Raw genomic sequence first — 13380 nt, 5'->3', positions numbered from 1 at the left:
GCCTCCTCTCCTTTAATGAGTGCTTGCTGTTGGGAGTCACACAGTAAATCTACCTTCCCTTCAGGTGCAGCATTGTTGTTTAATTGTCATTTATGTCTGTTACCAATCATGGTGCAAACTACATTCATGCCACATGTGATAGTCATGCTGCTCCAGCTCGGAGTGGTGGCTATTTGTTTTGGTGGATCCGACAAACGTTGATAAGTAAACATTACCTGGGTCAATTTCTTTTATTCTGATATAGTTCAAGCAATTGTGTGGGTATTGCTCAGTGGTAGAGCATTTGATTGCAGATCAAGTTGTCGCTGGTTCTAAATCCAAGTGCCCACTTTACTTAATTACAATTTAATTGCTATGGTGATACTTTTAATGGCTTACACTCACTGTTGTGTATTGTTTGGTGACATTAGTTGTGTAATCTGCAAATGCATGTATTGGTGTTGCACTTGCTTTGCACTCTAGCTTCCCCCTACCACATCTGGAAGATTATTTATTATATTGATGCTATGTTCTGTACACTTACATATATGTTACTGAGAGCATGATCTTGCAAGACCGCACATTGAACCTGGCATTGCTTGGGTTGACTGCAAGTATCTAAAGAGCTGGGGGGATTGCACAGTGACAGAGCATTTGACTGCAACTGGGGAAATCACTGGTTGAAATTCAGCTCTCGTTTGGGTGATGCTTCCATTCAGAGTTCTGTTAGAGCATGTGTTCCTTGAAGCTTGGTGACAAGGCTTTCCATGTTGGATAGTACAGTGCATCTATACACAATAGTGTTGCTCACTCCAATCATGCAACATTACTGATTGTCGTCATTATTTGTCTCCCAGCATAACTGATCCTGCTTCTTTTCAGGTTGGTCCTATCAAGATTGATGACTGCGAGGTACTGAGCCCCGTTACCTTGTGTGTCCATGAAATACTCACAAATGTGATGGTGTAGCTCAGTGGTAGAGCATTTCAGTGCAGATCAAGCAGTCTCTGTTTCCAATCCAGGTATTCCCCTTGCCTTTTTTTACCTGGCTCAATTTCTTTAATTCTGTTCAGGTTACATACAGCTATGTGGGTATAGCTCAGTGTTGGATAATTTTCCTGCAGAAAAGCAGTCCTTGGTTCAAATGAAGGTGCTCACTTTGCTTAAATACCATTTGATTGTTGTTTATGGCTTATGCTTTGTTTTGTGACTTTAGTTAAGAACCAATTCTGTTGTACAAACAGCAATTGACTTGACACATGTTACAGATTCTTTGCACACTGGCTCCCCCTGCTGCTCTTGCTGCTGGTTGCTTATTGATTATATTGATCCTATATTCTGTATTCTTACATATATGGTACTGATAGCATGATCTTGCAAGACTGCACATTGAACCTGGCGTTGCTTGTGTTGACTGCAAGTATGTAAAGAGGGTGGGGGCAGAGCACAGTGACAGAGCATTTGACTGCAGATTAAGAGGTTGCTAGTTCAAATCCAGATGCTCACTTTTATGAGTGCTTCCTGTTGGGAGTCACACAGTCAGTTACCCTTCTCTTCAGGTGCAGCATTGTTGTTTAATTGTCATTTATGTCTGTAGCCACTCATGGTGCAAACTCCATCCATGTCACATGTGATAGTCATTCTGCTCCAGCTGGGAGCGGTGGCTATATGTTTTAGTGGGTCCGAGAAACGTTGATAAGTAAACATTACCTGGGTCAATTTCTTTTATTCTGATGTAATTCAAGCAACTGTGTGGGTATTGCTCAGTGGTGGAGCTTTTGTCTGCAGGTCAAGAGGTTCCAGGTGCCCACTTTACTTAATTACAATTTCACTGCTGTTGTGGTGCAGTTAATGGCTTGTTACCCCTGTTGTGTATTGTTTGGACACTTTAGTTGTATAATGTGCAAATGCATGTATTGATGTTACACTGGCGCTCCCTACCGCAGCTGGAAGTTTATTTATTATATTGATACTATATGTTGTACACTTACATATACGGTACTGATAGCATGATCTTGCAGTGGTAGAGCATTTGACGACAGCTCAAGACATTGCCGGTACAAATGCAGGTATCCCCTCTCCTTTTTTTAAGTGCTTCCGATTGGGAATCGTACAGTAAGTCTGCCTCCCCTGGAAGTGCAGCATTGTTGTTTAGTTCAAAAGCAAAATACTGCGGGTGCTGGACATCTGAAATAAAAACAGAAAATGCTGGAAATACTCAGCAAGTCAGGCAGTAACTGTGGAGAAAGAAACAGAGTTAATGTTTCAGGTCGATGACCTTTCGTCAGAACTGGAAGAAGTTGAAGATTAAACAGTTTTTAAGCAAGAACAGAGCCAGGGAAAGGCAGGGGAGAAGGGGAGGAGAGGGAAGAACAAAAGGTTCGGTCTCTCATAGGGAGGAGGGCAGGAGTGATTAAATGACAGTACAGATGATTGTGTAAGGCAAGGAGGGTGGTAATGGGACAAGTAAAGAAACAGAAGACGGGTCTGGAGGAGCTGTAAATGGCAACATCAGAACCATTACCAGCACTTGCTGTCCGATAAAATGGGAGCAGTGGTTATGATCTAAAGTTATTGAAATCGATGTTGAGTCCAGAAGGTTGTAAAGTGCCTAATTGAAAGATGAGGAGCTGTTCCTCGAGCTTCCATTAAGCCTCATTGGAACAATATAGAGGCTCAAGACAGAGTGGGAGGAGGAATTAAAACGGCAAGCGACCGGCAGGTCAGGGTCACGTTTGCGGACTGAGTCAAGGTGTTCAGCAAAGCGATCGTCCAATCTGCGTTTGAGGAAAAAGGAAGACATATCAGAAGCATCGTGTTATAAACTGGATAGCCAGGTGGTTAAGGATAGAACACCAGAGCCTGGTCTTCAGTTGCTTCAAGCCTTTTATTCACAGGGATCCATGTTACCACCACAACACTCGACATCAGCTTTCTTATAAATGGATACAAGAGAGTTCCCAATTCAGCACCTGAATACAGTTAACACTAATTGATATAAATCACATAGATACAATTAATAGATTCCCTTCTCTCTCTTTAAATAAAAAAATTTAAACATTATATATATATATATATATATATATACACACACACACATACACAAACAATACAAACAAAAAATTACAAAAATCAAAAGCTTCCATACTCTGTACAATTTATACTATTCAAAGCATTATACGGTGAGGTGACCCTTTCTCCAGGACCTCTAATCATTTCTTCGTACATGCATTTCTTTTAGTAAAACAATCCGACAGTTGATGGCTTGAATCCTCCCATTTAATTTTAGAGATTTCCTTTCTCTCCAGCATTTGTTTCAAGCCAGCGAGGACAATCTGTAATCTTTTCTCACTCACGTTTTTTGTAAACGGCAGTTGACACTAGCTCAATTGTTAATTTGTATCTGAGATTGATAGATTTTTGTTAACCAAAGGTATTAAGGGATATGGGGTTAAGGCGGGTACATGGAGTTAGGTCACAAATCAGCCATGATCTCATTGAATGGCGGAACAGGCTCGAGGGGCTAAATGGCCTGCTCCATCACTGCCATATATAAGAACATAAGAAATAGGAGCAGGAGTAGGCCATAATGCCCCTCGAGCCTGCTCCGCCATTCAATAAGATCACGGCTGATTTTATATGCAAGTGCACAGAATATTTCAGCAATGTAATAAATAAGCAACCGAGAGCTGCAGAGGGAGCTAGTGTGCAAAGTAACATGTATTAATAGATTCTGTAACTGGTTGCACAACAGAAGTGGTTTTTAACTATCAAACAATATGCAACAGAGAGAGCATACCACAACAGCAGTGAAATGGCACTGAAGCAAAATGGGCATCTGGATTTGAACCAGGGAAGTCTTGATTAGTAGTCAAATGCTTGACTACTGAGCTATACCCACACAGCTGTATATAGTCTGATCAGAATCAAAAGGAAGTGAACAGGTTAATATGTACTTATCAATGTGTGTAGAACCAAGAATCCGGCATGAAGGTATTTTTCACCAGGATTGGCCACAGATATAACTAACAACTAAACAACAATCCTGCAGCTGCAGGGAAGGCAGACTTACTGTATGACTCCCAACAGAAAGCACTTAAAATCTGTCAATTTCTCCATTTGAAGCCAAATGCTCTGTCACTGTGCTATGCTCCCACCTCTTTAGATACTTGTTGACAAAACAAGCAACGCCAGGTTCTATGTGCAGTTTTGCAAGATCGTGCTATCAGTGGCATATTTGTAAGTGTACAGAATATAAAAACAATAAGCAACCAGCAGGCTTGTGAGCAAAGCAACTGTAACATGTGTCAAGCTAATACAGTCTTTTTACCAAACAACAGGGAGATTAAGCCATCAACTGCACCACAAGAGCAGTAAAAAGCCACTGAGACAAAGTGGGCACCTAGATTTGAACCAGGGACCTCTTGATCTGCAGTCAAATGCTCTACCACTGAGCTATACCCACACAGCTATAGATAGAATTAATGAAACTGACCCAGGTAAGGTGTACTGATCAATCTTTGTAGGACCCAGTAAAATGAATAGCCACCGTTCCCAGCTGGAGCAGCATGGATATCACATGCAGCATAAATGTAGTTTGCACCATGATCGGCTACAGACATAATCAGCGACTAAACAAATGTCCTGCAGCTTCACTATGTGACTCCCAACAGGAAAGGGGACACCTGGATTTGAACCAGAGATTTTTTTTGATCTGCAATCAAATACCCTACACGCTAGCTGCACCCCCACATCTGTGCACACTGCTTGCACACACAAGCTAACAGAGCTCAGTACCTGGCAGTCATCAATCTTGATAGGACCAACCTGAAATGAATCTGCATCAGTTATTCTGGAAGACAAATAACTACGGCTATCAGAAATATTGCACGAATGGAATGAGTAACACTATTGTGTACAGATGTGATGCACAACCCAACATGGAAAGCCTTGTCACCAAGCTTCAAGGAACACATGCTCACCACAGAATGCCAAACTAGAAGCATCAACCAAATGACACCTGAATTTCAACCAGAGATTTCCCAACCTGAAGACAAAAGCATTGTCACTGTGCAATCCCCCACCTCTTTAGATACTTGCAGTCAACACAAGCAATGCCAGGTTCAATGTGCAGTTTTGCAAGATCTTGCCGTCAGTGCCAGATATGTAAGTGAACAGAATACAGCAAATGGTATGTTGGCCTTTATTGCAAGACGATTTGAGTACAGGAGCAAAGATGTCTTACTGCAGTTATACAGGGCCTTGGTGAGACCACACCTGGAGTATTGTGTGCAGTTTTGGTCTCCTTACCGAAGAAAGGATATACTTGTCATAGAGGGAGTGCAGCGAAGGTTCACCAGACTGATTCCTGGGATGGCAGGCCTGTCGTATGAGGAGAGACTGGGTCGACTCGGACTGTATTCACTCGAGTTTAGAAGAATGAGAGGGGATCTCATTGAAACATAAAATTCTGACAGGGCTGGACAAACTGGGTGCAGGGAGGATGTTTCCCCTGGCTGGTGGGGTCCAGAACAATAGGTCACAGTCTCAGGATATGGGGTAGGACATTTAGGACTGAGATGAGAAGAAATTTCTTCACTCAGAGGGTGGCGAACCTGTGGAATTCTCTACCACAGAAGGCTGTGGAGGCCAAGTCACTGAATATATTCAAGAAAGAGCTAGATAGGTTTCTAGACACAAAAAGCATCAAGGGGTACGGGGAGAGAGCGGGAATATGGTATTGAGATAAAGGATCAGCCATGATCATATTGTATGGCGGAACAGGCTCGAAGGGCCGAATGGCCTACTCCTGCTCCTATTTTCTATGTTTCTATAGCATCAATATAATAAAAAATGTGTCCATCATATAGTACCAGCACAGTAGACAATTACAACCGAGGGGTGCCAGTGTGCAAAGCAACTGTAATACGCGTCAACTCAATTTATTTTGTTGCAGTTTGCGCAAGAGAAGTGGTTCCAAACTAAAGGCATCACCCACTATGTGCCATAGCCATAAACTTCACCCCTCGGTTGCAATTGTCTACTGTGCTGGTACTATATGATGGACACATTTTTTATTATATTGATGCTATAGAAACATAGAAGCAGGAGTAGGCCATACGGCCCTTCGAGCCTGTTCCGCCATACAATATGATCATGGCTGATCCTTTATTTCAATACCATATTCCTGCTCTCTCCCCATACCCCTTGATGTACTTAAGGTAAGTGGGCACCCAGAACCTCTTGAGCTGCAGCCAAATGCTCTGCTACTGAGCTATACCCCACACCTGTGCAGAATGCTCACACACACAAGGTAACGGAGCTCAGTAACCTGGCAGTCATCAACATTGATAGGGCCAACCTGAGAAGAAGCTGCGTCAGTTTTGCTGACGTGTCTGTAAAAGTGGATGTTAACAAATACACGATCAAACACAATCAAGGAAGGGATAACAATGAAAGTGAACAGGAGAAGGAGACAATCAGAAATCGCAATGAAGAGAGGACTAGAACATCTTCAAGGTTGGCATGTCTGGAGGAGAAGTGGCAGTGAATTAAACAACACAAGTAAAAAGCAATTACCTACAACACTCATGACCTGGCCTTCCCCGACTTCCCATTTCTCAACTCAATTTCCTTGTGTCTCAGGCAATCAAATGTGAATAGGGGATGGAGCTCGGTCCCAAAGCATCTCACTGCAGATTGCGAGGTCCCTAGTTTAACTCCAGGTGCCCCCTTGCCTCATGTAATACTCCCACTTTGGAGTTCTCTGTTAAATATGCTTTCCCTGGAGCTTGGTGACAGGACTTTAAACATTTAGTTATGAGTCGTGCCTATACCCATAACTGTCACTTACTATACTGATACAACAGGTACTTATCTCACTGATACTATACAGTTACTAGGTGGGTACAATAACTTTTGATGGCGGCACATTACTAAACTCAATTTCTTTGAGTTTGTAGGGGTTATGGCTCAATGTTAGAGCTTTTAACTATAGGTCAAGCAGTTGTTGCTTCAAATTCTGATGCCTCCTTTACCTATGGCATATTTAACCATCTTAGTTCTCAATACGTGCTCCCTTCCTTCTCTTTAGCCTGGCCCCATGTCTGAGCTGGTTTCCAGCGACTATGGTTTCCTTTCTAGTTGTTCATTTCTCTCCCTTCCTATCATGAAGGGGTCGGTTCACACCAACATCCATGATACAATACCCTAAGAGACCGTGTTTGATAGGGGGACATAGTGATTGATTGTGGGCAGGTATTGAACTGGGGGTGGGAGGGGGGTGCTGGGCAAGAGAGAGGACATCACTGCCAAGCCGGATCCTATCCTTACCCAAAGTCTCTACACATGCACTTTCCAGCTCCGTCTAGTGATCAAAAGTAGGAATGCTGGCTATTAGGGGTGATGCTGAGGGGATGTTTCCCCTTGTAGCTAGAACTAGGGGCCGCAGTTTAAAAATAAGGGGTCTCCCATTTAAGACGGAGATGAGGTGAAATTTTTTCTCTGAGGTTCGTGAGTCTTGAAACTTCCTTCCCCAGAGAGCGGTGGAGGGAGGGTCGTTGAATATTTTTAAGGCTGAGTTAGATAGATTCCTGATTAACAAAGGAGTCAAAGGTTATAGCAGGTAGACGGGGAAAGTAGGGTTGAGGTCACAATCAGATCAACCATGATCTTATCAAATGGCAGAGCAGGCTCGAGGGGCCGAATGGCCTACTCCTGCTCTTAGTTCGTATGTTTGTATGTGTTGCCCCTGTCTCACCCAGGAACACTGAGCCCAATTTTAACCGCCCATCACACTGTCTCTGTTGGGATCTTCTAAGTCAGCACAAATCACTGATTAAATCTTGGACATTCCTGCTCTGTACGGCTCAGTTCCACAGTTGACAGAATATTCAACCACGAGGCTTCCTCTTTTGAAGGTTTTTTTTATCCCCTTTCACCTTGGGTATGGAACTTCCTGTCCAGATGCTGCCTCCAGCTGAGATGATGGTGTAAAACTTCTCCATCGCCTCCTCCCGTGCCTCTCTAACTGTTTGCATGGAAGTGTTTGGGGGGGGGGGTGTGTGGATTGTTAGCTCACCCCTCCATGAGAAGTAGTGCCCAATCTGTACCCACCGTCTCCCTATACTGACAGTACCAAGATCAAGAGCTCAGCATGTAGATGATCGCGGTCCAAGACCTGCGACTTACCACTTGGTGGCGCAGCTCGTCAGAGTTACAATGCAATACTCCATCACAACGTCCCCCATATCTCCGACTGCACTGAAATCAACATTAAGCCTTCTCCTGTGAGGTATTTTGGGATCTGATTTTATTTTTCCTCCTTTACATTGTAGTCCCCTTTCAATTTTTCCCGTCCAGATATTGGAATAATTCTTCTCTCTGCTTTTTTGTTCGCTCCACACCGTACAGTACTCTCGGACAGAGAGTACAGGCAGGCCCCTTGCTCTTGGGCCTATTAGCGCCCATTTCATAGAATCATAGAAAGGTCACAGCACGGAAGGAGGCCATTCAGCCCATCGAGCCCGCGTCAGCTCTATGCCAGAGCAATCCAGCTAGTCCCACTCCCCCGCGCTTTCTCCGTAGCCCTGCAAATTTTTTCCTTTCAAGTGCTTATCCAGTTCCCTTTTGAAGACCATGATTGAATCTGCCTCCACCACCCCCTCAGGCAGTGCATTCCAGATCCTACCATTTATATCTGACGGTGCAGATCTGCAGCTGAATTGGCTTGGCATTGTGATTTTTTTTCTTCTTTCCTATGAGGAAGCAGCCTGCTTTTAAAAAAAAATTCATTCTCGGGATATGGGTGTCGCTGGCAAGGCCGGTATTGATTGTCCATCTCTGGCTGCCCTTGAAGGTGGTGGTGGGCCTTCTTTTAGATCCGCTGCAGTCCCTGTGGTGAAGGTGCTCCCCCAGTGCTGTTAGGTAGGGAGTTCCAGGATTTTGACCCAACGGCGATGAAGGAACAAAGGAAAGCTGTGGCTTTGCTGATATGGGGAACCATTGTATCAACTCTTGAATTTGTGATAATAACACAACCAGGGTTTCACAATTCACGGCCTGCGACCGTGACTTTCAGCCACCACATAAACACCCAAACCTAAATGTGCCCCCACACGCAGTTAGCCACAGATAATTTGGCTAATTCCATTTGCCACCTGCTACCCTGCTTTGGCACCATACTTGCCACCATCTTGAAAGTGGAACAAGTACATTTTTAGCAATGGCTCAACAGTTGCTTGCCCCGCACCCCACACCCCATTTCATTTTGAACCCTGGGTGATGGAGACAAGCTTGCACCAACTTCCAGTCCTTGAGTAGAGAGTACGTTTAAGCAACTTGCATCTGTAGGTTTTGGGCCTAGAAAATGCATTTATCAGAGCGGGTTCCTGACGCTCTCTCATATCTTCAGGGAATCTTATGTTTTACAGGAAAAAAATATGAAGAAGAGAAACAGGAAATGAACTATGTTTTGGACTCCACCCACTTCCAGTGTGGCTGCTTTGAGTTTCCAGAACTCAAAGTAGCGTAGAATCATAGAATGATATAGCACAAAAGGTCATTCAGCCCATCGTGCCTGTGCTGGCTCTTTGAAAGAGCTATCCAATTGGTCCCACTCCTCTGCTCTTTTCCTATAGCTCTGCAAATTTGTCCTTTTAAAAGAGAATTGGATATATATTTGAGAAGTTATTATTGATTCTGCCTCCACCACCCTTTCAGGCAGTGCATTCCAGATCATAATAACTCGCTGCATTAAAAAAAACTCCCCATTTTCCCCCTGGATTTTTTTGCCAATTATCTTTGAGCATCTTGAATAATATTATGAAGTGCCTAAATATTTTGCAGAGATTTAACAAATTGCTTTACAATTTAGCAAAACATTACAGGAACTTCATTTGTTTTCGTATCTCTCCCAGTGCATTTTTACAAAAACAAAATGCTAAAAATTTGACCAAGCGTCCAAAAGCAAAAAGTTGTGCACAAAAAAATGGCCTGGTCACTATCTAGAAACACCAGTTCTCTTCCACATAAAGCAAGCATAATCTATCAATTCAGTATCTGTAAAAAGGGTTTGTCACCTTTGAAATCATTAAATGTCACATGGTACAGAGGTAAAATTAGCAGCTGTCAAGGCATGCACATTCCTGTTAGTTGCACTGTCACAGGTTCTGCCATGAATAGGAGCCGATGTAGGGTATCTCCCCAGTGCGTCTGTACAGTCTGTACCTGCATCTTCAGCTCCTCTGAAACTGAGCTCTTTTATTCTGAGCCAGCTGTTTTTTTTTGTGTGTGTGAACTTTCCGCTATATTAGGATGAGGAATCTTAAATGCTTAGAAATGGCACATTTCGGGCACCTAGGGACAAATTTTTATCTTTAGCGAATGCTCAACTATGTGTTCCTGGCATGCGAAGCTCTATGCAGGAGCGCTGATGGACAAAGGTTTACCACCTAATGTCAGCGTCAAGCACTCCCAGGCCGCTTGCAAATTGGATGTGAGAACTGCGTTTATCTCCTCTGCTCTCCCCAGACCTCGGGTAAAGCACCCTTAGTGCATCAGTGGGCAATCGCCTCCTCCCACAACAGCCATCCTGTAGCCGGTCTGAGTGAGATGACCAATTCAGTTCCAGTTATTAACATTCTGTGCTGTGAGCCCATGTGAGGGTCGGTAACCAGATTTTAGATAATTGGCAAAAGAACCAGAGAGGAGATGGGGGAAAATTGTTGTTGTTATGATCTGAAATTGCATATAGACTTGAAAAGGATATATTTGCAGGGCTATGGGGAAAGAGCAGAGGAGTGGGACTAATTGGATAGACTTTCAAAGAGCTGACACAGTCACGATGGGCCGAATGGCCTCCTTCTGTGCTGTAAGATTCTATGACTGTATGAACATCCTCTAATATCTCTTTAGAAGCCATTAGAAAGAAGGAGAAAAGAACCACACTTGTGTTTATATAGTACCTTAGCAAATCTTCAGAATATCCCAAAGCATTTCACATCCACATCTAATAAAAAACTTTTGAATATTGCATAGGTGCATGTGACTGCAAACTTGCACACAGCAAGGTCACACAAACAATAAACAGGACAAATAACCAATTAATCTATTTCTGATGGTGTTGGTTGAGGGAAGAATGTTGGCGACAATACCTGGCTCTTGCTCAGATAGTGACATGGGACCATTTATTATGTCCATCAGGCAGACAGGGCTTAATCTCTCATTCAAAGTATAGCTTCTTTGACAACACAGTACTCGGTCAGCACTGCACTGATGTGCCAAGCTAGCTCGTGCAGTTAAGATCTAGAGGGAAGATTATGAGTCTCTATCCTCTAATTTGGAAACATAAACCCGACCAATATAACCGAGCCGGTACTCGAAAGTTACCATTGGCTTTATATTTCTTAAACATTTCGCATTAGCACCTTTTCATCTTTAACAAAATAATTACAATTGTTAAATAATCCTGTTTACAACAAATAAAAGAAAAAAAAGAGAAAGACTTGCACTTATATTGCATCATTCACGACCTCAGGACATCCCAAAACGCTTTATAGCCAATTAAGTACTTTTGAAGTGTAGTCACTGTTGTAACGTAGGAAACACAGCAGCCAATTTGAGCACAGCAAGATCCCACAAACAGCAATGAGATAATCTGAGATGTTGGTTGAGGGATAAATATCAGCCAAGACACTAGGGAGAACTTTGCTGCTCTTCTTTGAATAGAGCCATGGGATTGTTTACATCTACCTGAGAGGGCAGACAGGGCCTCGGTTTAACATATCACCAGAAAGACAGAACCTTTAACGATGTTTGTGTGAGGCACTTCTGACTGCAGTGTTAGTCTAGATTTTGTGCTCAAGTCTCATGAAGTGGGATTGCAACCTATAACATTCTGATTTAGGGACAAGAATGCTACCTGCTGAGCCACGGCTGATATTTTAATGATAAAGACATAGGCCGGGAATTTCCACTGAGCTACCCTCGTTCCGCCTTTGTAGCTTCACCAGAAGTTCTTTGGAAGCCCTGTTTACCCACGTTAGCAGGGTTGCCGCCAAACTTCTGCCAAAGGTACAGCAGCAGATCGGGAGCACCTCCAAGGAAATCCCAGCCATAATTTCCTTGTGGTTAAGCCTTAGATTGGCAGCCGGTTCAGGGGAACCCCAGTTTGTCTGAGTTTGTCGGTTTCAACGACAACATCAACAATTTGCATTTATATAGCACCCAAAGTGCATCACAGGAGCGATTATCAAACAAAATTTGACACCAAGCCACATAAGAAGACATTAGGACAAGTGACCAAAAGCTTGGTCAAAGAAGTAGTTTTAGGTGTCATCTTAAAGGAGGCGAGAGAGAGAGGTGGAGAGGTTTAGGGAGGGAATTCCAGAGCTTAGAGCCTAGGCAGCCGAAGGCACGGCCGCCAATGGTAGAGCGATGAAAATCAGGGATGCGCAAGAGGCCAGAACTGGTGAATTTGTTTGTGTTTGGTTTATTTCTGTGACATTGAGTTAAATCAAAGATGCTACCAGTGTAGTTATTGTGTTTATGCTATAGGATCTTTACAGCTAACTAGTTAAGTACAATTAGCAGTTCATTAATAATGTCATTACCAATTTATATGCTAGATCGAGCAGATTGACGACTGACTCAATTGTCTTTCAATAATGAGGAGCTGTCAGTAAAGTAATCTCTTCAGCCAAACTGCACTGAACACTAATATAAAAAGGGAAAGCTCCAAATACTGGAAATCCAAAAACCAGGAGATGCTGGAAATATAGAGCAGGTCAGTAAAGAGATAAGATAGAATATGACATATCAGTGTATGTTTTGTGCTGACCATTATAAGTGATTGCAATAAAATAGTATTAGATGGGTTGAGATTTTGTGCAGCAGATTTTGATCATTGCAAGTCATTGATTCCTATATGAAGTTAAGTGAAACAGAATTCCATTGTAATTGCCTTTTCCTTGTCAACCAATCCCACATGGAAGGGGGGTATAGCTCAGTGGTAGAGCATTTGACTGCAGATCAAGAGGTCTCTGGTTCAAATCCAGGTGCCCCCTATATTTTTTTTTTTCAGTTATTCCATTTTCCAGGTTCATGAAATTAGATGTCCTTTCTGTTTAACAAATTTTGAAACTGTTGATATGAGAGAGTATGGCTCAGCGAGGATGCATTTGACTGCGCCTCAACACAGCTGGTTGCTCACCAGCCAGGCTCATAGCCTTTCTCCACCACTGCCCTCCAATCATCTCCCCAAGGTCCATTCTGGCCCACACTCTGGTTGCCGACACAGCACTATGGAGCCAATCTACCACCTATCTGGACACCACCTAAAAGGACACCACCGTCATGAAATAAAGCAAACCGTTTCTTGTTTGTTTATGAACACATTGGAAC

At 43.1% G+C, this 13380-nt stretch overlaps 2 non-coding genes across 2 annotated transcripts; one reads left to right on the top strand and one right to left on the bottom strand.

Annotated features, from left to right (window-relative positions):
- Window positions 1-4372: 4372 nt before the first annotated feature.
- Window positions 4373-4444, bottom strand: trnac-gca (transfer RNA cysteine (anticodon GCA)). The gene has a single exon. It is a non-coding gene; the product is annotated as a tRNA-Cys (tRNA).
- An 8527-nt stretch (window positions 4445-12971) lies between these two features.
- Window positions 12972-13043, top strand: trnac-gca (transfer RNA cysteine (anticodon GCA)). The gene has a single exon. It is a non-coding gene; the product is annotated as a tRNA-Cys (tRNA).
- Window positions 13044-13380: the final 337 nt, after the last annotated feature.

This window comes from Heptranchias perlo, chromosome 30 (genome assembly GCF_035084215.1).
Source record: "Heptranchias perlo isolate sHepPer1 chromosome 30, sHepPer1.hap1, whole genome shotgun sequence".
In the NCBI taxonomy this organism is placed as follows: Eukaryota; Metazoa; Chordata; class Chondrichthyes; order Hexanchiformes; family Hexanchidae; genus Heptranchias; species Heptranchias perlo.
This window is presented reverse-complemented; position numbering and strand designations above follow the sequence as displayed.